The sequence below is a fragment of the Chiloscyllium punctatum genome, chromosome 46 (assembly GCF_047496795.1).
Source record: "Chiloscyllium punctatum isolate Juve2018m chromosome 46, sChiPun1.3, whole genome shotgun sequence".
NCBI lineage: Eukaryota > Metazoa > Chordata > Chondrichthyes > Orectolobiformes > Hemiscylliidae > Chiloscyllium > Chiloscyllium punctatum.
Window position 1 is genome coordinate 63,554,534 of NC_092784.1, and position 25,126 is coordinate 63,579,659.

General features: G+C 41.0%; 1 protein-coding gene across 1 annotated transcript in view; it reads right to left on the minus strand.

Moving 5' to 3' along the window:
* Positions 1 to 25,126, minus strand: part of LOC140468227 (3',5'-cyclic-AMP phosphodiesterase 4B-like) — a 666,103-nt gene that overhangs the window by 632,131 nt on the left and 8,846 nt on the right. Inside the window, exon 2 of the mRNA XM_072564484.1 lies at positions 11,316 to 11,432. The gene's annotated coding sequence lies outside the window, so the exon portion shown is untranslated. The remainder of the gene's footprint in view (positions 1 to 11,315; positions 11,433 to 25,126) is intronic.

The window sequence follows — 25,126 nt, forward strand, 5'->3', positions numbered from 1 at the left end:
GCTTGATTTATTGTTGCCACATGTACCTTAGTACAGTAAAAGGTTTTTCTGCTGCTATATCTTATAGTCTTACAGGGACTGTGCATGGTCACTTCGACCAATACTACTATCGTGGATAAATATACCTGAAACAAGCAAATTGATGAGTAGGAGATCAAGTATGATCAAGTATGATCAAGTATGATCAAGTAAGATCAAGTAAGATCAAGTATGATCAAGTATGATCAAGTAAGATCAAGTATGATCAAGTATGATCAAGTATGATCAAGTATGATCAAGTAAGATCAAGTATGATCAAGTATGATCACGTATGATCAAGTAGGAGACCACTCCACCAAGGACATGCAAGTCCTGGGCCTCCTCAACCATAAAATCCAAGCTACCTGATGACAGGAGGAAGAACGCCTCTTCTTCCGTTTCGGGACCCTTCAACCACACGGCATCAACACTGACTTCACTAGTTTCCAAATCTCCCCTCCTCCCACTAGTAACAGCAGATGTTAATACCTATCCCTGGAGTAGGTGGAACTTGAACCCAAGTCTCCTGGCTCAGAGGTAGGGACACTCCCACTGCACCATAAGAGCCTATATTCTCCCTTTAGGTCTACCCAGCCAACCAATTAATTAATTAATTTAGTGAAGAAGGCATTTGGTGTGCTTTCTTTTATTGGTCAGATCATTGAGTACAGGAGTTGGGAGGTCAAGCTGCAGCTGAACGGGACATTGGTTAGGCCACTGTTGCAATATTGCGTGCAATTCTAGTCTCCTTCCTGTCAGAAAGATGTTGTGAAACTTGAAAGGGTTCAGAAAAGATTTACAAGGATGTTGCCAGGGTTGGAGGATTTGAGCTATAGGGAGAGGCTGAACAGGCTGGGGCTGTTTTCCCTGGAGAGTCAGAGTCTGAGGGGTGACCTTATAGAGGTTTACAAAATTATGAGGGGCATGGATAGGGTAAATAGACAAAGTCTTTTCCCTGGGGTGGGGGAGTCCAGAACTTGAGGGCATGGGTTTAGGGTGAGAGGAGAAAGATATAAAAGAGACCTAAGGGGCAACTTTTTCACGCAGAGGATGGTACGTGTATGGAATGAGCTGCCAGAGGAAGTGATGGAGGCTGGTACAATTGCAACATTTAAGAGGCATTTGGATGGGTATATGAATAGGAAGGGTTTGGAGGGATATGGGCCGGGTGCTGGCAGGTGGGACTAGATTGGGTTGGGATATCTGGTCGGTATGGACAGGTTGGACCGAAGGGTCTGTTTCCATGCTGTACATCTCTATGACTCTATCTGCTTAACATCATGTAACAAGTACTGGTGCTCCTAAGTTTCGTCTGGTGCTTGACAGGAAAGACACCATATGAGTTGATGTTCTTAACATTTATTGAAAGATTTGATTTCTTGTGAATGATTTAGTAAATGAAAACAGGTGAAATGTTTAACATTTAAACCTGTTGTAATAAATGAGAGAATGCTCGCAGCCAGCTAAATCTTTCACAGCAGTAATGCCCTCTTCGAGGCTGCTATGTTCCAGCCGGTTGAAATGTTAACCTTTTCTTTTGATCAGGTGAGAAACATAGATGTCAGCAAGTAGTGGGCCCTATTTTTCAAATATCCAAGCTCCAATGATGTCAATGAGACTGGACTGCTAGTTTAACCCAAGACTTGCAATGGCAGCAAATCTGGGAAGAAAATAGGCTTGAAAGTAAAGTTATTATTTTTTTTGTTTCTTGCCTTGTGGCCAGGCAAAGATGTATCCCTCTGTGCCTTACAAGAAAACCTTGATTCTCCCTTGCATTGGGAATCTCTTCTCCATCTTTCAACATCAAAACCTTTCTTAATTGTGAAAACCTCTGTTAGCTCACCTTTCAGCCTTCTTTATTCCAGAGAAAAGAGAACCAATCTGTCTATCCTTTCCTGGCATCTTTATACAAGTACTTCAGGGATCATCTTGGAAATCTCTGCACCCTCTCCACTGATTCTATTACACTTTTATTGTTGTTGGCATTCTCTAGTTAATAAGTATCATTGTCCACCAAGGAAATTCCATGTCACTGGTCACGGATTCTGTGGGTCCTTTTGTGGCTGATGAATCTGATTCAAGAGCCACATCTCCATTCACATATTTGGCATGTCTTTCCAGGAGATGGAAATAGTCCTTGGGCTTAAGATCGCTGACTTTCTTTTCTTCGGTTCTTTTTCCATATATCCTCCAATCAATGTGTGTTTTCAAAGAATTGTGTCCCTTCATATAGGATCTTCCTTCAAATCAGTTTCTTCTATGTGAATGTCTTCCATGCATTGATGTCTATGTTGCATTTCTTAAGGGAAGCTTTCTTCTTGTTCGAGTGCCTTCCTTGAACTCTATTAAGATGACTTGCTTTGACAGTGTGAACTCAGGCATCTGAAGCAAATGGCGAGGCAACCAGAGTTGACTTTGGATGATGATGGCCTCAATGCTGGTGCTATTGGCTGCTTCAAATATCCTGATGTTAGTACATCTGTCCTCCCAGCCCAGTTATAACGTGATTGCATGGTAACCAGAACTGCACGTGGTATTCTAAAGGTGTGGCAAATCAAGGATCAATGCTATTTTAGTTGAACCTGCCTCCTTTTCAACACTCCCTTTAGCAATAAATCCCAGAGCTTGCTTTACTTCATGTTTTGCTAACCTGTGGCACATCTTTTAGGATTGAGATATTTAGATACCAAATTCCCTTTGGTCTCCTCCTCGACAGACCTGTATTATCCAAGTAAAAGTGATTTCTTATTCTTCTTACCAAAATGTACTACCTTACATTCACTTGTATGGAACTTCATTTGCCAATTGTTTGTCCATTGACAAGTCTTTAATGCTCTTCTATAGTTTTAGTTAAGTTCTCCCCAGAGTTGACTATGTTCCTAATTTGATGTCATTTGTAAATTTAGAAATTGTGCCTCTGATTCCAAAGTCCAAATCCTGAATTTAAATTGTGAAAGGCAGTTGTCCAAGTACTGATACTTATGGAACATCACCTCTCACTCTCTGCCACTGAATAACTACACTTTACTCCCGTCTATGCTTTTTGTCTCAAAGACAGCCAGCAATCCATTCTAGAAATATAGTATAAGAAGTAGGCCATTCAGCCCATCCAGCCTGCTACCCCATTGAACTAGATCATGATTAGTTATTTGCCTCAATGCTATTTTCCTGTGCTATTCCCACATCCCTTAGTGTCATTAGCATCCAAAAACAATTTCTGATTTGAACCTGTTCAATGTTTGAACTTTCACAGCTCTCTGCAATACAGAATTCCAAATATTCAACACCCTGAGTGAAAAAAACTTCACCTAATCACAATCTTAAATGATCTACCCTTTATTGCAAAACCTTCCCCCTCTCCCTCCACAATCAGTCAGGGAAATATCTTATCCATATCCATCCCTGTAAGAATTTTCTACGTTTCAAGTACATATCTCTCAATCTTCAAGGCTCTAAAGATTACAAAACCAGTTTTTTCAATCCATCCACGTAATACAATCCTGCCATCCCATGGTTTAATTTACTGAACATCCATTGCACTCTCTCTATGGCAAATATATCTTTTTTAGATAGGGAGACTAAAATTGCACACAATATTCCATGTGCAGTTTCATAAAGACTCCATACAATTGCAGTATGTCATCTTTATTCCTGTACTCAAATACGCTTGCAATGAAGACCAACTTACCATTTGCCTGCCTGATTGCTTGCTGTACTTGCTTTTTGTGAAAGCTTTTTGTGACTCAGGAACAAGAACACCCAGATCTCTTTGGACAGCAACACTTCCCAACCTCTCACCAACTCCCAACTTTTAACTTCTTCACATCGTAAACCACCTGCCATGTTCTTTTCCATACTCTTGGCCTCTCAAAGCTGCCTTGAAGTGCACTTGGATTGTCTCACAACTCACATTCTCACCTATTTTTGTGTTGTCTGAAAATCTGGCAATAATATATGTGGTTTCCACATCCAAATCAATGACATAGTTTGTGAACAGCTGTGTCCCCAACACTGATCCTTGCAGTGTTCCACGAGTAACCACCTGCCTGTTTATTCCCATTGTGTGTTCACCAATTTTCAATTCATACCCATATATTACACCAATCCCATGTATTCTAATTTTACTAACCTTCTTTTGGTACCTTATCTAAAGTATTCTGAATATTCAAATACGCCACACACACTGTCCCTTTTCTCTTTAAAATAATCCTGTAGGTTTGTCAAACCAGAGGTTACCATTCCTAATTTGTCTTCCCCATCTAATGTAAATTTCTCCAAAACCACTCATAAATCTGCCTGCAAGGCAATAAAAGATTACCACCAACGCATCTATTGTCTCTATAGCTACCTTCTTCAACACGCTGGGATATAGAGCAATGGTCCAAGCGTAGGCTCGGTATCTATTTTATTTGGGAATATAAACTGGAAAATGGCACGTTGATTATTAGTTATAGAGTCATAGAGACTTACATCACGGAAACTGACCCTTCAGTCCACCCAGTCCATGCCGACCATAATCCTAAACCAAACTCATCCCACCTGACTGTGTTTGGCCCATATTCCTCCATTACGTGGAGGAGTCAGTGTTGGACTAGGGTGGACAAAGTTAAAAACGACAGAACACCAGGTTATAGTCCAATAGGTTTATTTGGAAGCACTAAAACTTGGAGCGCTACTCCTTCATCAATTGGTTGTGGAGCATAAGATCATAAGACACAGAATTTATAGTGAAAGATTACCATGTCATGCAACTGGAATGATATATAGAACAGATTGTTGTTTAAGTCTTTCATCTTTTAGAATGGGTTGCAGGTTTTGGTTCATTAATATGTAAATTCCAGAGCTTCATTTAAGTCACCTTCTCGAGATAACTTAAGGTGACATCTCAGCTCAGAGATCTCCTTAAAGTGATTGAAAAGTTGTTTATCCCTCTCTAAGGTTAGAAAAAGAATCTTACATTATGTTTAAATAGTCAATTTCCGTGAAATGTAAAATTGGCATCCTAATTCCCCATTATCTGACCTTTATGTTTGTCTATTATAGGGCACCTCATCAATGGCCTTTTGAAAATCCATACATGACATTCTGCATGAACATTCTCTACTCCATTTTTCTCTGTTAAAAAAAAAGAGAATTTCCTCTTGATCATAACAAGAGATTATCAATATAAAATATTCACCCAGAAATTCAGCGTATACAGAAAAAAGTTTTGTAACCCACAGAAAGGTGAGATTCTGATATTCAGCACATAGTGAGTAGTTGAAATGAACTCATGTAAATGCATTTAAAGGGAAGCCAGGCCATGATTTAAGAGAGAAGATAATTAATAGTTTCAATGGTAGACTTTAGTGTAGAAAAATGGGAAGAGGTTCAAGTGAAGAATAAATATCAACATAGGTTGGTCCAAATAGAGTTGAAGAGCACAGAAACAGATCCTTCGGTCCGACTCGTCCATGCTGATAAGTTTCCCAAACTAAACTAGTCCCACTTGCCTGTGTTTGGACCATATCCCCCTAAAGCTTTCCTATCCATGTACCTGTTCAAATATCTTTTAAATGTTGTAACTGTACCTGCATTTACAACTTCCTCTGGCAGTTCATTCCACATATGAATCACCCTCTGGGTAAAAATGCAGCCCCTCAGGTCCCTTTTAAATCTTTCCCCTCTCACTTCAAACCTATGTCCTTGAGCTTTGGACTCCCCCACTCTTGGAAAAAGACCTTTGTTGTTCACCTTAATTGTGCCCCTCATGATTTTATAAACCTCTATAAGGTCACCCCTCAGCCTCCGTCACTCCAGGGAAAGAAGTCCCAGCCTACTCAGCCTCTCCTTATAACTCAAACCCTCCAGTCTCGATAACATCTTTATAAATCTTTTTTGCACCCTTTCCAGTCTTATAACATTCTTCATACAGCAGGATGACAAGAACTGTACACAGCATTCTGATGAATAAATAGCCACCCTGTCTATGTGGAGTGTTGTACAGTCAATACTCCTTTTCAAGTTATATGCAACTCCCATTAAAGAGGGGTAGCAAAGGGGGAGAAACAGCTCAACAACAAATGTACCTGCTTAGCTTCACAAAGGAAGTGACCATATTAATCAAGACACTATGTCTATTACAGTCACAGGTTCAGAAATATCCAGAATTACTTTTTCTTTCTCTATTCCTTGATGCTGTTAATAATCTAAATAATCAATACCTGGAGTACTGATTTTTCAGACTGACTGATTAATTTAACCTAGGTTAAATGCAGCTATTCTTTTACCAAGAGAAAGGAGCAATAAGTTGGAGGTAGGCCGATAACACTGCAGAACACGCTGTCTGCAAGTGTGGCTCACCACTAGGAGTGCAGGATTGCTGAATTTACCCTCGATCAGCACCTGTAAGACTAAAAAATTGCTGAAAAGCTAAAATTAAAGTCAACACTTTGGTGACAGCAAGATTCTTTGTACGTCTCAAAGGTTTAGGAATCCCGCATCCTGTTATTTTTAGAGGTGCTACTTTTATAATTTCAAAAGCATTAACACCACTGTTAAATCAGTAAAAATATTTGTATAAACAAGTAAACATGCACATTCTATTATTCACACTGTCTAGTTTTTGAGTCCATAGAAATTAAAGTCCTTACTTTCATATACACTGAATTAATATACTTCAACACTTCATTTTCAATAATATATTTATTACTATCTGAACCTTCTAATCTCATAGTCAGAGTCCTCCAGCACAAAGACAGGCTCTTGACCAAAAAGCCCATCCACGCTAACTCCATTTCCCTGCACTTGGCCAATATCCTTCTAATCCTTTCCTATCCATGTATTTGTCCAAATGCCTTTTAAATGTTGTTAATGTACCCGCTTCAACCACTTCCACCGGCAGCTCATTCCATATGCGTACCACCTTCTGTGGAAAACAGTTGCCCCTCTATTCTTTCCACTCTAACCTTAAGCTGATGCCCTCTAATCCTCGATTTCCCAACCCTGGGAAAAAGACTGACTGCATTCACCCTATCCATGCCTCTCATAATCTTATACATCTCTATAAGGTCCCCCTCAGTCTCCTACACTCTAAAGAAAGAAGTCCTGGCTTGTCCAACCTCTCTCCATAACATAGACCATTGAGTCCTGGCAACATCCTTGTAAATTTCTTTGTAATCTGTACTTATAAAATTGCTTTTGTTGTGCAGTATGTCTTATTTAATTAAAACACATTTAAATTGAATCATAATAAATCTAAAGGTGTCCAGCTGAAGTGTGAATTGGTATGTGTGAGGCTGCAGCCTCATTTCCTTTTTACTAGCCTCCTCTTCTGAAAGCATTGACTTATGCCGGGGAACAACTTCACAAGCATTAGAGATTTTTCAAATCTTCCTCGAGAACACTCTTCAAATAGTATCACATTTCCAAGAACCACACTCCAACCAGTAGTAATAAATTTCAAGTCCTAAGTCTAAAAAGACAGTACGAACTACACTGGAATTTCCTCCCTAAGACATTGTGATTCAACCCACAGCAGGTGGGTTAAAAAAGAAGGCAGCTCATCACCACTTTCTCAACTGCACTTAGGGATGGGCAATAAATACTGGCCATTCATATAGGCCTACATCTCACAAATCATAGAAGAAATCATAAAATCCCTACAATATGGAACAGAATACTTGACCCAACAAGTCCACATCAACCCTCCGAAGAGTATCCCACCCAAACCCATTCCCCTACCCTAATACTCAACAGTTCCCATGACCAATGCACCTAACCTACACATCCCTGAACACTATGGGCGATTTACCATGGCCAATTCACCTAAACTGCACATCTTTGGACTGTGGGAGGAAACCAGAGCACCAGGAGGAAACCCACGCAGACACGGGAGAATGTGCAAACTCCACATAGACAGTCATCCAAGGCTGGAATCAAACCCGGGTCCCTGGTGCTGTGAGGCAGCAGTGCTAACCACTGAGTGACTGTGCTGCCCTGGAAATGAACAAATAAAAAGAAAAACATTGATACCATTGTTGAAAACCATTGGGTGTGGTTAATAACAACAGTAAAATCTAAAGGAAATACAGTAAATCTGATGGTAAATGCACAAAATATGATGTCCTGAATACACACTTATGACTGCTCAATTACTAACTCACTTAGCATCCATTGTGCACTTGTCTTCAGATTTCTTAAATGCAAACTAGAAATTAACTAAGTCACTAATGAACTCAATACTGAATTCAGGAGACCTTGATAGTTGTGGACAGTGGTGTGAACTCGCTATCATAAAGGGCTAGCTAATTTGAACATCTTAAATTTATTCAAGGGGAAGTTGGATAAATATATAAGAGAGAATTGAATTTGAAGTATCTTAGTGAGTTTTTAGAAGATTTGTTGCTCAGGTTGAGGTTTTGGATGTAGATTTGCTCGCTAAGCTGAAAGGTTCATTTCTTGATGTTTCATTACCTTATTAATTAACATCTTCAGTGGACCTCATGCGAAGCAATGCTGAAAATACCTGCTTTCTATTTATAGAAAGAAACCCAAACATATAAAGTAGTAGTTACCTAGTAAGGTAACGAAACGGCTGGAAATGAACCTTTCAGCTTTGAAGTATCTATTGGTACGTTTGGATGAAGTGATGGGAGAAGACTCATGTGATGCACAAACACTGGCATGGATCTCTTATACATAAAGGCTGTGAACACTTTTGAAATTGGTTATCTCCATTTCTGATGAACTGATGCCAACTAGAGTTCCCCTGACTGAGATCAGGATAAATTCACACAGATTGATAATCAAACATCGGATCTTCTAATTTGCATAGCTCATTTATTTATCTGTAATGTCAAATGTCATTACAGAAACTAAGCCTTGCTTGTGCTGCCAAACTTAACATGGCACACTGCTAATACCAGAGGGCAACGGCCTGATGGTATTATCGCTGGACTGTTAATCCAGAGATCCAGGTAATGTTGTGGGGGCCCAGGTTGGAATCCTGCCATGGCAGATGGTGGAATATGAATTCAATTTTTAAAAATCTGGAATTAAGAGTTCTAATGGCCAAAAAACCTTGCTGAGTGTGAGGAAAACCCCTTTGGGTTCACTAATGACCTTTAAGGAAGGAAACTGCCACTCTTATTTGGTCTGGCCTACATGTGACTCGAGACCCACACCGATGTGGTTGACTCTTAACTACACTCTGGACCATTGGTGATGTGCAATAAATGTTGGCCTGACCAGCAATGCTCTCATCCCACAAATGAATTAAAAAAAAGATAGTGAACAACTGCCACAACTGTACATCCGGAATAGCATAACTACATTTTCACAAATCAAATCCAGAAAGTTGCAATATAGTTGTCTAAGTTAAAGGCTGAAAGTACTTAATTGAATTGATTCTTGACATTAAAACACAGATGCAAACAACTGAAAGATGTATCTCTTAGATTGAGGAATTCCAATTACTGGAGACTGATGTGCAAATTATGGAATATGGGTTTTTGTTTAATAACAGAACATAGTGCTTGATGCCAACTCTTAAACATGTTACAATCAGCTAAACAATGAAATCCACAGACACAAACAGTCTCATTTTGCTGAGAACCTCAACTGATGGGAGGTGGACAGTAAAGGTTCCCAGGTCCTATCATAAATATCACTAAGCTACAGTAAGACAATAGTGGAATTTAATGCCCTCCTAGGTGGCGGGTTTGGTGGTAGAGGATATTTAGTCAGGTAGGAGGGTGTCAGGTGGGATCTCTGCCACCTATCCCCCACAGCCTGATCAAATCCATATCAGGAAGGCTAACAGATGTCTCTCCCACATTGCTACCAATTAATGTCCACTTAAGATTCTCGTACCTCAACCAATGGCATTCGTTCAGCTACAAGTAGGAGACTCACTAGGCGAACAGCCTCTAAAGAAAACAATGGTGCATTTTTTGTGGACATCTGGTACAGTGTGTGGTCTCTCATTAAAGGACCTGTCATTAGTAAGGGGGAGGACCCACTGAAACCACTTCCCTGCTCTTCTTGACACATCCCCTCCCCTCAGATGTCCTTCCTCTCTCCCCCATGACATCTCTGTCCCATCACACACCTGGAATCATTGCAAATTTAGGTTTTGGATAAATATCGTGCTACCAGCAGCCACTGAACTTCCAGTGGTATTGCAAAACAGTAAACAGTTGCTGGCTTCTCACTGGCCAATATCTCTCGCCAGGGAGTAGGCTTCTGCCCCAGGGTCCTTCTACAGGGAAGGACTGGCACTGCCCAGTTAGGTGCCTGACCCATTGACACTTTAGTACAGTGAAGAGGCTAGTAAAGGCTCTCACTGGCTTTCTAGCTGGGAGATGATAAACCCCAACCATCTCCATTAAATAATGTCTAGTGTGAGCAGATTTGCTGAAAGATACCAAATTGATACCAAAAAGACACATGTTGAATGCGTATCAGCTACCTGCAAGATTTTCTCTCATTATTGAGGAAGTTAGATGAAGGTCTAGGACTATTACACAAGATACCAAGGTTGGAAACAGTAGGAAAAAAGTGGTAAACAATTCAGAAAATCATTACTAAATGATGTCCAGAATAGGTTGCAAATACTAATCTGGAAGAAATGTTGAAATGTAATATGAGTGATGTCCTGGAAAGACACAGACGATCCAATGAATCTTGATTTAGGAACAGTTAAGTTGCACAGAGAAGGTGTATAGATCGAACACAGTGGCTTGAGGTTTACGCACAAGAGAAGAGAATTCTCAACACTAGAACAGAAGAGTTACTCAGATCTCCAGGAAAGGGTCACTGACTGCAGCAAGGGAAAGTACAAGAGTCCCTAAATCTAGTTAGCAACCAACTTTCAAAGCTAATTTGTAATATTGGATTGCTAAGCTGGAAACGTTTCACAATTACAGTTTTAGGGAAAGGGAGAAAATGACAGGAACAAGGACAATTGAGAGGAAAAAAATAGTGAATCCTAGTCCTTGTGTAGCCACAGCTGGACAAACCAAGAGTGATCAAGTAGAGGAAATCAATTTTAATGCATTGATTAGACATTTCCAAATATAAACTGGACATCAAACAATCCAACTTTTTTTTCCCAATGGTTTACTTTTGCAATTTGCTTATGCATCTGAATATCTGAAGGAATTAATTGATTAGAGTTTTTGATAAATTTTCAAGACCTCAAATTACAGCTCAAAACCTAATTCTAACACTAGTCCATCAGATCTAGGCCTTGGCAAAAGGAAGTAGTTCTTATCCAAAACCATGTAAACTGTAACTGTTGAGAAGAGCAGAAATACCTTGATGCGCTCAAACAAATGTCACAGGTCTTTAGCAGGAGGATCCACTCAGCAGTCCTGGAAGAGGGCACGAGCTGCAGCCTCCCAGCAACAGATGGAGGAAGACATCCTTTAGTTCTGCCATTAAGGGGAGTTGAAAAGAAGAGAACACAAAAGTCAAAGAAATAAATGAAGTTCATGATTTATAAGTTCAAATCAGCAATTATGAAATTAAATCCGAGTGAGCAAGTGTTTGAAACACTGCCAGCAATTTCATTTTTTAAGTTGATTACTCATGTGGTTGGGTCCAAGCTTTTAGTGACTAAATCCTAGTGACATTTGGCTAGATCTAATAAAAGCAAATGTTACTAAATAAAATGAAGGATTTTTACATTCAGTTTGACAATATATGGGAAGGATTTTGGAATGGATACATAAAGTGTTTGGCGTAAAGGTACCTCTGCAGGACTGACTGTATTGTATTGTTGAAAAGTGGGATGCTGGAAAATCACAGCAGGTCAGGCAGCATCCGAGGAGCAGGAGAGTCAATGTTTTGGGCATAAGCCCGTCATTAGGAATGTGGGGGAGAGGATGGGAGCTGAGAGATAAATAGGAGGGTGGGGTTGCATGTGGGGGGAAGGTAGCTGGAAAGACGATAGGTAGATGCAGGTGGGGAGGTTGGAGTAGATAGATGGGAAGGAAGATAGACAGGTAGGACAGTTCAAGAGGGCGATGCCAAGTTGAAGGGTTGGATATGGGATAAGGTGGGGGAAGGGGAGATTTGGAAATGAGTGAAGTCAGTATTGATGCCATGTGGTTAAAGGGTCTCAAGGCAGAAGATGACGTGTTCCTTCTCCAATCATCAGGTGGCTTGGATTTTGCAGTAGATGCCCAGGACTTGCATGTTCATGGCAGAGTGGGAGGGGGAGTTGATGTGGTCAGGCACATGGCGATGGGGTTGTTTGGTGCATGAGTCCAAGAGATGTTCCCTGAAACTTTCCACAAATTGGCGTCCTGTCTCCCCAATGTAGAGGAGACCACATCGAGAGCAATGGACACAGCAGATGAGGTGTTTGGATGTGCAGAAACATCTCTGCCAATGTGAAAAGATCCTTTAGGACCTTGGTCTAAGGTGAGGGGATGGTGTTGGCACAGGTTTTACACTTACTGCGGTGGCAAGGGAAGGTGCCAGGTTTGGAAGGTGGGTTGGTGGGGTGTATGGATCTAACAAGGGACTCACGGAGGGCATGGTCTCTGCGGAATGCAGATAGGGGTGGGGAGAGAAATATATCTCTGGTGGTTGGGTCTGATTGTATGTGGCGGAAATGGCAGAGGACAATGTGCTGTGTCCAAAGATTAATGGGGTGGAAGGTGAGGAGCAGGAGGATCTATCCTTATTGCAGTTGGAAGGGTGGTGTTCAAGGGTGGAGGTGCAGGAAGTGGAGGAGATGCACTGGAGGGTATTGTTGACCACGTGGGAGGGGAATTGCGGCCCTTGAAGTAGGAGGGCATCTGGGATCTCCTGGAGTGGATTTGCTCCTCTTGGGAGCAGATGTGACAGAGGCAGAGGAATTGAGAATAAGAAATGTGTTTTACAGGACAACATTGGGAGGAGGTGTAGTCCAGGTAGGTATGGAAGTTGATGGGTTGAAATAGAGTCCATGTTGAATCAATCACCAGAGATGGAAATGGAGAGGTCCAGGAAGGGATGAGAGAGTTCCGACATGATCCAGATGAACTTAAGATCAGGATGGAAGGTGCTGGTGAAGCTGATGAACCTCTTTGTGGGAGCATGAGATGGCGATACAGTCATCAATATAGCAGTGGAAAAGGTGGGAGATGGTGCCAGTGTAACTACGGAAGATGGACTGTTCCATGTCTAATATGAAGGAGCAGGCATAGCTGGGGCCCATGCAGGTGCCCATGGCTACCCCTTTGGTCTGAAGGAAGTGGGAAGATCTAAAGGAGAAGTCGTTGAGGGTGAGGACCCGTTCTGCCTATCGATTGAATGTGTCGGTACTGGTTGGGTCAGCGGGAGAGGAAGAAATGTAGGGCTTAGAGGCCTTCACCATGGTGGATTGACATGTATAGGGGCTGGATGTCCATGGTAAAGATGAGGCATTGGGGCCTGGGGAAACAAAAGTCATGCAGAAGGTGGATGGCATGCATTGTGTCCCCATTGTATGTGGGGAGTTCCTGGATCAAGGAAGGCAGGACAGTGTTGAGATAAGTTTGGTGGAGCAGGAGCAGGCAGAGATGATAGGTTGACCAGGGCAGACAAGTTTGTGGATTCTGGGTAAGAGGTAGAACCGAGCAGTGCGGGGTTCTGGACTATGAGGTTGGAGGCTGTGGACAGGAGATCCCCTGAGTGATGAGGTTGTGGTTGGTCTGGGAAATGATGGTTTGGTGATGGGAGGAGGAAATGTCTGTGAGTTGGCACATGCTTTTGCGGTGTAGAGGTTCCCCACCCGTTCTCCGCTGGTTTAATGGTGAGTTTGGGGTTGGAGCAGAGGGAGTGGAGAGCTGAGCTTTGCAAGGGTGAGAGGTTGAAGTGGGTGAGAAGCATGGACAGGTTGAGGCGATCAATGCCACAGCGACAGTTAGAGATAAAAAGGTCGAGGATGGAAAACACACCAGGATGTTCAAATGGATGGAGTACGTTAGAGGTGGGAGAAGGGGTCCCCGGAGGGTGGGTGGGAGTCACAATTGAAAAAGTAAGTGTGAAGGGGGTGGAAGAAACATTAGAAGTCACAACACATAGGAAACTCATTGACTCAAGAGCATAGTGGGATAACTGTTTTGTATAAATGAACTGGAGGGAAGGATTCAAATATGTTAAATTGTGATCATCCAGTGGGTAATGCAGATTGTGAAACTGATGTAAACGCAGCAGTCAATTTGCACAGTGAGATTCCACAAAGAGCAATAAGGTATGATCAAATAATCTGAACATAGAACAGTGCAGCACAGTACAGACCCTTCAGCCCTTAATGGTGTGCCAACCTTTTATCCTACTCTAAGATCAACTAAATCGCTTTAATAATGTTGGCTGAGTCATAAATATTGTTAAAGGTCACACGACAGCAGGTTAGAGTCCAACCAGTTTATTAGGAAGTACAAGCTATCGGAGTGCTGCTAGCTACCTGATGAAGGAGCAGTGCTCTGAAAGCTTGTACTTCCAAAATAATGTTGGACTATAACCTGAGGTCATGTGATTTTTAACTTTGTCCAGCCCAGTCCAACACCAGCATCTCCAGATCATAAGTATTGAGCAGAACAGTATCAGGTGATGTTCAGGTCTTACTGGAATAATGTAACAGAATCTTTTACTTTGAGGACATCAATAGGTCCTCTCACCCTAAAGACATCAGGTTTTATTTTTAACTCCCACCATGTGAAAGAACCCTGAGGAGAGGGTGAGGATATTGAACTGGAGCAGAGCATTTTGTGTAATGATAAACTGATACAGCATCGAAAGAGGCCATTCAGCTAACATTCAGTAATGCTGTATAATTAAACACATTTCCTTTGTTCCTTTCCCATCCAAATCAGTTCAATAGCAACTTCAAATTTCATCTGAAAAGGGCACCTAAGTCAAGCCAGTGCGCTTCTCTTTAAACATGCAGATTCAGAGCTGAATCTGTCATTTTCAGAAAAGGCCTGAGTTAGAGAGATTGTAGTGAGTGGCAACACTACTGAACCTGTAATCCAAAGGCAAAGACAGAAAGTGCTCAGCAGGTTTGGTTTCATCTGTGGAGAAAAAAAAGTGAACGTTTCGAGTCCAGTGACCCTTCATCAGACATTAGTTCTAAACAAGCGATCTCATTCATCATACAGAATATATTCAGGAATCAACAGGTTAAATAGGTAGGATGTTTTCCCTGATTATGGAGTCTAAAACCAAGGGACATAGTGTCAGTATAAGGGGCAAGCTGTTTAGCATTGAGATGAAGAGGAATTGCTTCATTCAATGGGTGGTAAATCTGTGATCTCTATCCCAGAGGAATGTGGAAGATTTGTTGTTTAGTAACTTATTTTGTGGGCCTCTTTTGGCTCTAGTAGGTATAGCCTGTGGATAAACTACCCTCAGATCATAAGAGATTCAGATTTATAACCCTGATCTTGGCCTCAGCTCTCCTGTCCTATCTTCTCCCACAAATCTGGACTCCCTGATAATTGAAAAGTATGTCTGTCTCAGCTTTGAATGATCCATACCTAACATCCCTAATCAATGGAGGAAGGAGAGAGTGTAGGTGAACATATCTCATATTTTCTCTCACATTTGCAGCCATCAGCTCAGAGACCAAGCTTGCATGTACAGTATTCAGGGCTTGGATAGAAGTAGCAACAAAAAAACTGCAGATGCTGGAATCCAAAATAGAAAAGCAGGAGGCTGGAAGAACACAGCAAGCCAGGCAGCATCAGGAGGTGGAGAAATCAACATTTCAGGTCCTGCAGAAGGGTTACACCCAAAACGTTGACTTCTCCACCTCCTGATGCTGCCTGGCTTGCTGTGTTCTTCCAGCCTCCTGGATAGAAGTGGCAGCAGGATTGTGCTACAGATATTAAAAAATCAATTCGATGAGCTGATTAGTCTCCTTCTGTGCTGTAATGTCTCTATGACCTATTAGAAATGGATGTGTTGGTGGACTTTTTCTCCTTCCTTTCTCAGTCTTCTGAGGTTAACTTCATCAGTGCTAACATCACACAGACAGATTAGCTAACTCAGCCCTTATCAAAGATGAAATCCTGTCTATGTAGCTCAACAATTCATGAATAATCATGCCAAGCTCTGAAGAGTAATAAATAAAAGCAATTTCTGATCAATAATGGATCATGTGCATTTGTGGGGCTGCTTGCACTTAACCTCAACAAAGAATAACCAAAGAAATCTCAATATCAATGAGGAGAAACCTTCCATCTCACTGATGTTACATCTAAATAGTTTAACTTCATACATCTGAACTCCAGACAACAATTAGCAATATTCTTCATTACATCCACAGAATAAGGAACAGCAAAATCCAGATGGATGTTGATTTCCAAACTCCAACTAGCATGTATGTTACATCTCAGCAAAACCATTTTTACTGCTGGCATTTTAGTGTCACAAACAATTTGCAAAGTCCAACTTATTAACTATACTCTGCTGCAGGGTACAGTTAACTTTTCCAACAAGCCAATCAATGAAGAAGTTCAATTTTAAATGTTCAATTATTGAAGTCCAGTGAAGCAATGACTCACTCACTTAGCCCCAAACACAGATTGTGGAGAAAGCTAGAAATTGAACTATTTCAGCCTATTTGTAGGAAGATAATTAAAATCTTTCAAGTGACAGTGTGTTATGACACAGGGTTAAACCCCCCTGCTAATTTAAACCAACAACGCAGAAATGATTTAACCCCGTGTAATCAGTTAAAATTCGAGAGGCAAAGAACTATCCCAAAATTTACAATTTAAAGTAAAAATTAACAACCTAATTTTTTTTAACGTCTAACAGAGAATAATTAACAACTATTGACAACTCATTTATCTAAACCTATCGTTTACTTTCCCCTGTACAGTACTAGTCTGACAAAACCCCCAATTAAGATTTACAGAAAAATTCAAATTTCAAAAACAGCCAGCTGTTGTCTTCTCTTTTTATCTTCCGCTGTAGATTTGCTCCCCAGGGTCAGTGTTGGTTTTTTTTCCTTCTCCAGACAGGTACCTTTCAGAGAGTTCTTACTAGCAGCCTACCACTGTTGGTCTTTTGGCAGTTCTCCTCCAACTGTTCAATTTTTCCTAGGCTTATACCCCAAAGCATTGGATTGTTTCATTGGTTTTAATATTGTCAAAATACTAAATTCAAACTTGATTGGAGGTTAGTATCTTGGGGTATAATTTAAACTGATTGGCCGAATCTGAATTTGTGTTTTGTCTCATAACGACCCAGGTACTACTGGCTGCTGGACCAAATGTGACATTGTAAATTCTCCAGCACTCTGTGTGCTTGCTAAGTCCTTCAACTCTCTTAAAGGTACAGTACACCTCCATAACACAGTGTGAAGGGGGAGCAATTACTGCTGCTCCCATTATGCACATTTCTTTATTATTTATTCTCATATAGAAGTGCACTGTGAAATCTTCCTCTTTCTCTCAGCACCTCTAGTTCACCCATTGATTTTTTAATCCAAAGACACAAGCTGTTCAAATTGCTTATTCTCAAAATTAAGAGGGATGGAGAGAAAAATTCTTGGTCTTAAGAGCTAAGTTACTTAAACTTGCCAAATATTAGTCAATGTGTTGCATCTGGGTGGCAATGGTTACTAATATCAACATTTGGTTCTCCTCACTCCAACTTTAGCAAAAGGAAGAATTTCAATCTATACAATTGATGATATCAGTCATGTCTCCAACTACCATGAGATTGTTAAAAAAAATCACCTTATTCAAATGTTAGGATGGAAAAATAATTCATTTATTAGTGTGGGTAAATTGTTTAATAATAAAGATTGCAGCTGTCATTGTGCTGTTGTTGAAGACAGCCCTTGCAGATCACTCTGTGTTGCTTCATTCCAATCATGACAAGATAATAGAGTTTTCTCTCACTTCTTCATTCACTCTGGGTCATGGTCAGTTTATCCTCAGAGCCAAATATTTTGCCCTCCAGACTGCATGAGCTTTCCTTGAAATTCAACCACTTCCTTCTTCACTTCAGATCACTGCTGTACCTCAAAGTCGATCATTAACTTGGAATAGTCGTGGTTGTGATGAAGAATTATAAGCATAGGAATGTTGAATATTCCAGTTGTGAATAATTTCCATTTGTATATTTTCTTTAATAAACTCCAGCTTTTTGAACAAAGGAACATGCCTCCTTCTTTTCTCAGTGCTCATTATTCCCTCCTTCAACAATTTTACAACTCAGCATTGCATTCTTTCTTCTTAATTGGCAAACTTGTAAAAAGACTCACCAATCGAGCAGAGTGGGAGCAATCACAAGAGAAATCAATGAGCAATAAAGTGACTCTCACGCTTTCTTTTCAACTAAAACCTTCAACCACTTTAAACTGAAGGATAGTATAACCTAATTGCAGCTTCAGTTTCAGCTGTTTCTAAACTGGTCATACAAATGTCACACCTTTTGGACAGATGGGACTTGAGCCTAGACTTTCCAGCTAGGAGGTAGGGACACTACCATGGCACCAGAGAACTCTCAGCCTGCAATAGAGACAGAAAAGCCCTGTTTGGTTGAAGGACAACTTGACATTGGAATCCTCAGTCTGTATGAGGATAGAATCCTGGTCCTTGCAGGCTTGAGGGATATAGAGGCAAACAGGCAGGCAGACTCATTAATCATACCAGATTTGAAATGTTAACTCCATTTCTCTCTCCATTTTTGCTGCCAGATTTGAGTTTCTCCAGCATTTCCAGCTTTTATTTCAGTAGCTACAGGATATGTTTTGGGAACTTTTACTCCAGCACTTGAACCATGGATGCATTCGTTCATCATCCAGGCGATGGTACATAGGAACATAGCAAAAGGAATAGTCCCTTGAGTCTGTTCTGCCATTCAATGAGATTATGGCTGATCTGTGGCCAAATTCCATATACCTGCTTTTGGCAGATATCCCTTATTACCTGGTAGGAGAAGCAACAGACAGGAACCCAGGGATTTTCATCTCAGGACACTTCAGAGAGCTGGAACCCAATATCTCCATCAGGTTATATTGAGGTTTCACCAGTGCCTTTGCAGGAGACCCTCAGCAGGCTAGAGATCCCCATGCACTAGACCATCAAAGGACACCCACCAGAGTCATCTTGGGCAAGAAAGCAAAACTGCCTGCAAACTTCTCTAAACTCAGCTGTGGCTGCAGAGGTGGCACCAAGATACAACAGTAAGAATAAAAAGGTTAAAGAACACCAAGATCACTTTGGATGCAGAGGTATGTCAACATTCTATACAACCTGATACTTGACTTAAATACAGCGGTTTGTATACCAGACCTGTAATTTTATTTTCATACTGTTATATCTTTTGGCTATGTTCCCTTGTAGATTACCTTGAGGAACATTCATCACTGGACACACACGTACCTTATGAGGAACAGTGCAAAGAATGCTGAGGCTGTCGTTCTCTGCTGTTTTGTGGGAGGAACATAATCTCTGGGAAATGAGACTTTAAGCTAAACGTTTGATTTTCAGGCGTCAATCAGAATAGTTTGGCCCCTCTCCATCAAAGCCCTTTGTGAACTGAGGTTTGTTTCATAGAAGCACAGCACCCAGATAATTCTGCATAACTCCTCAATGATGGTCTGGTCAGGAAACTAAACAGGAGATTATGAGCACAAAAGGAACAAATTAACATATAATTAATGGTAATAATGCACCTCTTAAGTGGTCCAAGCAATAGAATTGTACCTTCAAAAGACTAATTGCCTATTTAGTGATAGCCCTAGTAAATAGAGGGACAGCACTGTAGCATTGTTTGGTATCAGGCTGAGTGTTGCACAGTGGAGTCATTAACCATACATTTTGGGGTAACCTTTGTCATCCTGCCATGCCAGTTGGGTGTTGAGCGAGTGAAATCCTTCCTGTTCAGGAACATGGCTGGAAGATGCCATACTCGGAATGCCACATGCATGCAGCGGATGGCATCTTGGACCTGAGTTGCAAATCCTACATCTCTTATAGCTTGGCTTGCTGGGTCCATGGTAAACTGAAAAACTGTACTATCTTCCCGTAAAGAACATCTGTGAACTCACGATTCTACTTTTGGCCTGTACATTGAGACAGGCCACACATCCCTGGTTGAGTGTTTGAAAGGTGTCAGTGGCTAGGAAGTACAATGCCAACCTGATTTTCTCCATCACTTGTAGATAATGGAGTTTGTGAACGCATTTTCCTAAGATTGCACCCTTCAACATAATTCCAGTGGGATGGGGTGTTAATGAGTATTAATAACATGCTAACGAATACTCATGAGGTCCCAACCAGATCAGGAAGACTAAACTGTTTGGAAGGTTCTGAGAAAAGTAACAACTAGCCGTTTAAGAATTGCATTTGACTCCATCCATTGTGTCTCCAAGACCCTATACAGTTGCAAAACAAATTCCCTGTGCTCCATTCTTTATGTAATAAATATTAGTATTCCATTTACCTTCCTAATTATTCATTGTACCTGAAAATTAACTTTCTTTAATGTAGTAGCATACCAAAATCTCTCTGAACCTTTGAATTCTGTAAATTGTCTCCATTTATTAATTTACTGCTTTTCTATTCCTCTTGCCAAATTTTCCCACATTATATTCCATCTGTCAAATTTTTGCCAACTCACTTTACCTATCGATATCACTAGATTGAAAGCTCTATCTCCTATGACTGCTCTCAGGCCTGTACTGGAAAGCAATAGTTTTTTTTTCTGTGCTAGTTCTGCTAGTGAAATTTGCTACAAATAATTTACAAGCCTGTCTACAGATGTGAGGCTGTAAGAGATGTCATTTTTCAGCTGGCTTCCTCTGCTCACTTCAATATAAGATTAGAAATTATAGTCAAGCTAAGTCAATTTCACCAGAAATAAAAACAGAGACTGCCTGAACCACATCACTAAAATATCAATTACTCAATCAGGGGATGGAGAAAGTGAGGACTGCAGATGCTAGAGATCAGAGTCGAAAGTGTGGTGTTGGAAAAGCGCAGCACATCAGGCAGCATCCGAGGAGCAGGAGAATCGATGTTTCAGGCAAGAACTCTTCTTCAGGAATCTGATGAAGGGCTAATGCCGAAACACCGATTCTCCTGCTCCTTGGAAGCTGCCTGACCTGCTGCGCCTTTCCAGCATCACACTCTCGACTCTCTCAGGGTATCTCAAGTAGTGATTCTCACTGTTACATCAGCATGCTGCTCATGGCAATCCCTGATCCATCAATGAGCTGTCACAGTAAACAATCTTCGCTACTCAATTTTACGACACCTCATACGTTCATATGCCTCATGTATTCAGTTGTTCTTCATGCAATGGTGTTAGCCATGGCTCGGTAGGAACACTCTTACCTGTCAATGAGAAAGTTGTGGCTTGCAAAAATTTGAGTATCTCAGATAGGGTGACACTGGGGGACTTGTTGTACTATCGGGACTGCCATCTTTGGATGTCACAATACATCAAGATCCTGTTTGCACTCTCAGACTAGTGTAAAAGATCCCATAGTACTATTCAAAAAAACTACATCCTAGTGTTCTGGTCAATACTTACTCCTCAGCCAACATCACAAACGAACTGTTTATTACCTTGCTGCTGTTTGAACGACTTCCATGTGTGCAAAATTGTCTATTGTTCTTCCAACATTATAACAATGAATAAACTAAGAAACTACTTCAGTGGACTTATCATAGAATTCCTACAGTGTGGAAGCAGGCCATTCAGCCTATCGAATCCACATTGACCCTCTGAAAAGCATCTTACCTATACCCGATGCCCAACCCTATCCCTGCAGCCATGTACTTCCCATGGCTAATCCACCTAGCCTGCACATCTCTGGACATTACGGGCAATTTAGCATGGCCAATCCACCTATGTGCATCTTTATGCACATAGAGTCATAAAGATGTACAGCATGAAAACAGACCCTTCGGTCTAACAAGATATCCTAAATTAATCTTGTCCCATTTGCCAGCACTTGGCCCATATCCCTCTATACCTTTCCTATTCATATACCCATCCAGGTGTCTTTTAAATGTTGTAATCATCCCAATCTGCACCAATTCCTGTGGCAGCTCATTCCACGAACTCACCATCCTCTGCATGAACACGTTGCCCCTTAGACCCTTTTTAAATCTTTCCCCTCTCATCCAAAACCTATGCCCTCTAGTTCTGGACTCCCCCACCCCAGGAAAAATACCTTGTCTGTTTATCCTATCCATGCCCCTCATGATTTTATAAACCTCTCTAAGGTCACCCCTCAGCCTCTGACGTTTTCTTTGGACTGTGGGAGGAAATTGGACCCCTGGAGGAACTCACACAGACACGGGGAGAATATGCAAACTCCACACAGATATTTGTGTAAGGGTGGAATCGAGCCTAGCTGCTTGGTGTGGTGAGGCAGCAGTGGTTGTAAAGTTCAGAACATCCTGAGGTTAAGTCAGGCACTATAAAAATGCAAATATTTTATTTATTTAAATAATAATCAGCAGGCTGTGTGAGCACGGGATGGGAGTCTGACCCTGTACTCATCTGTTATCCGTATCTTATATGAAGTCCACGTACCCATCACCCCAGTGCTTGCTGACCCAAGCTGGTTCCCAGTTAAGCAATATCTTAGTTTTGAAATTCCTAAGCTAGTTTTCAAGTCCTTCTATGACCGTGATCTTCTCTATCTCTGCTTGTTCCACTCACCCTACAATGCTTCAAGACATCTTGGCATTTTAAATTTTAGTTACTTCACTACCAGCGGACATTCATGCTGCTAATGCTAAAGCTCAGGAATTCCTTTCCTAAACCTCTCAATCTCTCTCTCTCCAGTTTCCTAGCATCCTTGATCTTTAACACCTATCTCTTTGTTTGACAATGCTCCTGGGAAGCATCATTAGACATTTCACCACTTTAAAGACACAATATATATTTGTAGGTGGGACATGCACCAAAGAGTGAAATGTCCATAAGTGTGAAGTCTTGGGGAAAAAATAATTAGATCAGTGAGGAAGGTAATGTTTCTAGAGTTCAACATAGTGAGAGGGCAAGGTGGAGGGAAGTTTGTAGAAGAATAAATGACCATTCATTCACAGGATGTGGGCATCGCTGGCCTGGCCAACATTTGTTACCCAGAGAACACCTAAGAATCAGCCACCATGAGTGTGGATCTGGAGTCACATGTATGTCAGACCAGGGAAGGACAGTAGATTTCCTTCCTTAAAGGATATTAGTAAACCAGTTGGGTATTTATGACAATCAACGGTGGTTATATAATCATTTTTAAGCTAGCTTTCTTTAATTGCAATTTTGCTATTGAATTCAATGGTGGGGTCTGAACCCACATTCCTGGAACATTAACATTGTGGATCATCAGTACATTGACATTATCACTATGCCACACATTCCTATATTTGGACCTTTAAAAAGGAATAAGAAGGAAAGTTCAGAAGCACAGGAAACAGATTCAAATAAAGAACAAGAAATTGCTTGCTGTGAAAAACTCAAACTAATATTACTCACAGTCAACCCTGTGAGCTGCTAATGACAATAATGACATCTAACTTTCACCCTTCCAACAACATATGAGGACAACACAAGGTGTTGAATTTTTTCACCACAGCAAGAACCCACCCCATTGCTTGAACTGGCAACCCACCTCCCAGAGTTTTGGCCAAATCAGGGATAAAGCTTGGCAATTCAACAGCACAACCACCAGTGTTGGTCACTGCAGGATGAGAAAGGAAGAATTCAAGTAAGTTTATTTTTAGGAGTAGAGCCAGAAAGGCAAGTCTCAGTGATCAGGTAGGTGGACAAGTGAAGGTGACTTTCAAACAGTGGTACCATATCTGAATAACCACCCCATCCTCCCTCAAACCTGAAAAACCTCAAGAGTTTACCGAACTCCACACCCTGCTCGTGCCATTATATGCGCATTTATGTGGCTCAAATGGATGCTCAGTGGGAGCCACACTGCTGAGGTTCTGATGTTGGTCCTGTGCCACAATGGCACCAAGACATCAGACTCCCTTTCAAATGTATTCCTCTGCTATACTATCAGGCCACCACCAATGTGCTCGGAAACTCAGCATGATATTATGGATTTATCTCGAAATCCTGATTACCTAAAGGAGAAAGTACTAAAAATGATCAACACAAAAAAAATACAGAAGTGAATCCATAATGAAGGCATGTGAATATACAGTGAAATCTGGAATGCCCTAGCTGACATTGCCTGAGAAGGTGTAAATATTCAGACTGTTGATACACTGAAGAAGTCATGAGTGACAGTAAACTTACATTTCTTTCATCATAACTGTGGGGGGGTGGGGAGGGGGTGCAGAATCACAGCTCATGGTCTCCTAGATGAACTATGTCTTAGGTGAACTATACGTTCACTCAGCAGCTGCAAAGGAATATTAGCAACATGAGCAAATATTTCATTTAGTCTAAGAGTATACAGAATATATAAATAAGAATCCAAAGGAACATGGCTTAGTGCTATCTTCCCAAACCTTCCCCATATTCCTTAATTCCTTGGTACCCAAAAGTGACCATCCACCAGCCTCTGGGGGAAGGAATTCCAAAGATTCAGAATACTTTGAGTAAAGAGGTTTCCCCTATTTCAGTCCTAACTGGCTGAAATGATGTTATGAGACTATAAACCTCGAAGAGTTGTATTGCAAAGATTTGCAAGAGTCTAACAAATGCCCACATAAAGCAGCCCCCATTGAATGAACAATTTAGGGAAATGAGTCTTTCAACATACTCTGAATTCTCTAACCAGTAGAAACATTTCCTCAAAATTTACCCTGTTTAGCCCCTTAAGAATTTTATATATCCTTTGGATAAAATATTTAACCATATACCTTAAAATGAATTTGAAATGTGCTTATATGGAGAATACCCTCCTCTTCTAGGTTCCTGTACCATATTCTCACTTTTTAAAACACATCTCTTGGAAATTGGTGCAGTGGGCCATTTGAGCCCGCCCTGCTATTCATTATGATTTTGACTGATCATCCAACTTACACCCTGCTCCTGCTTTTCCCCATATCTTTTGATTCCTTTTGTCACAAGTGCTATATCCAACTCCTTCTTGAAATCATACAACATTTTAGCCTGGACTGCTTTCTGTGATAGCATTTTCCACAAGCTCATCATT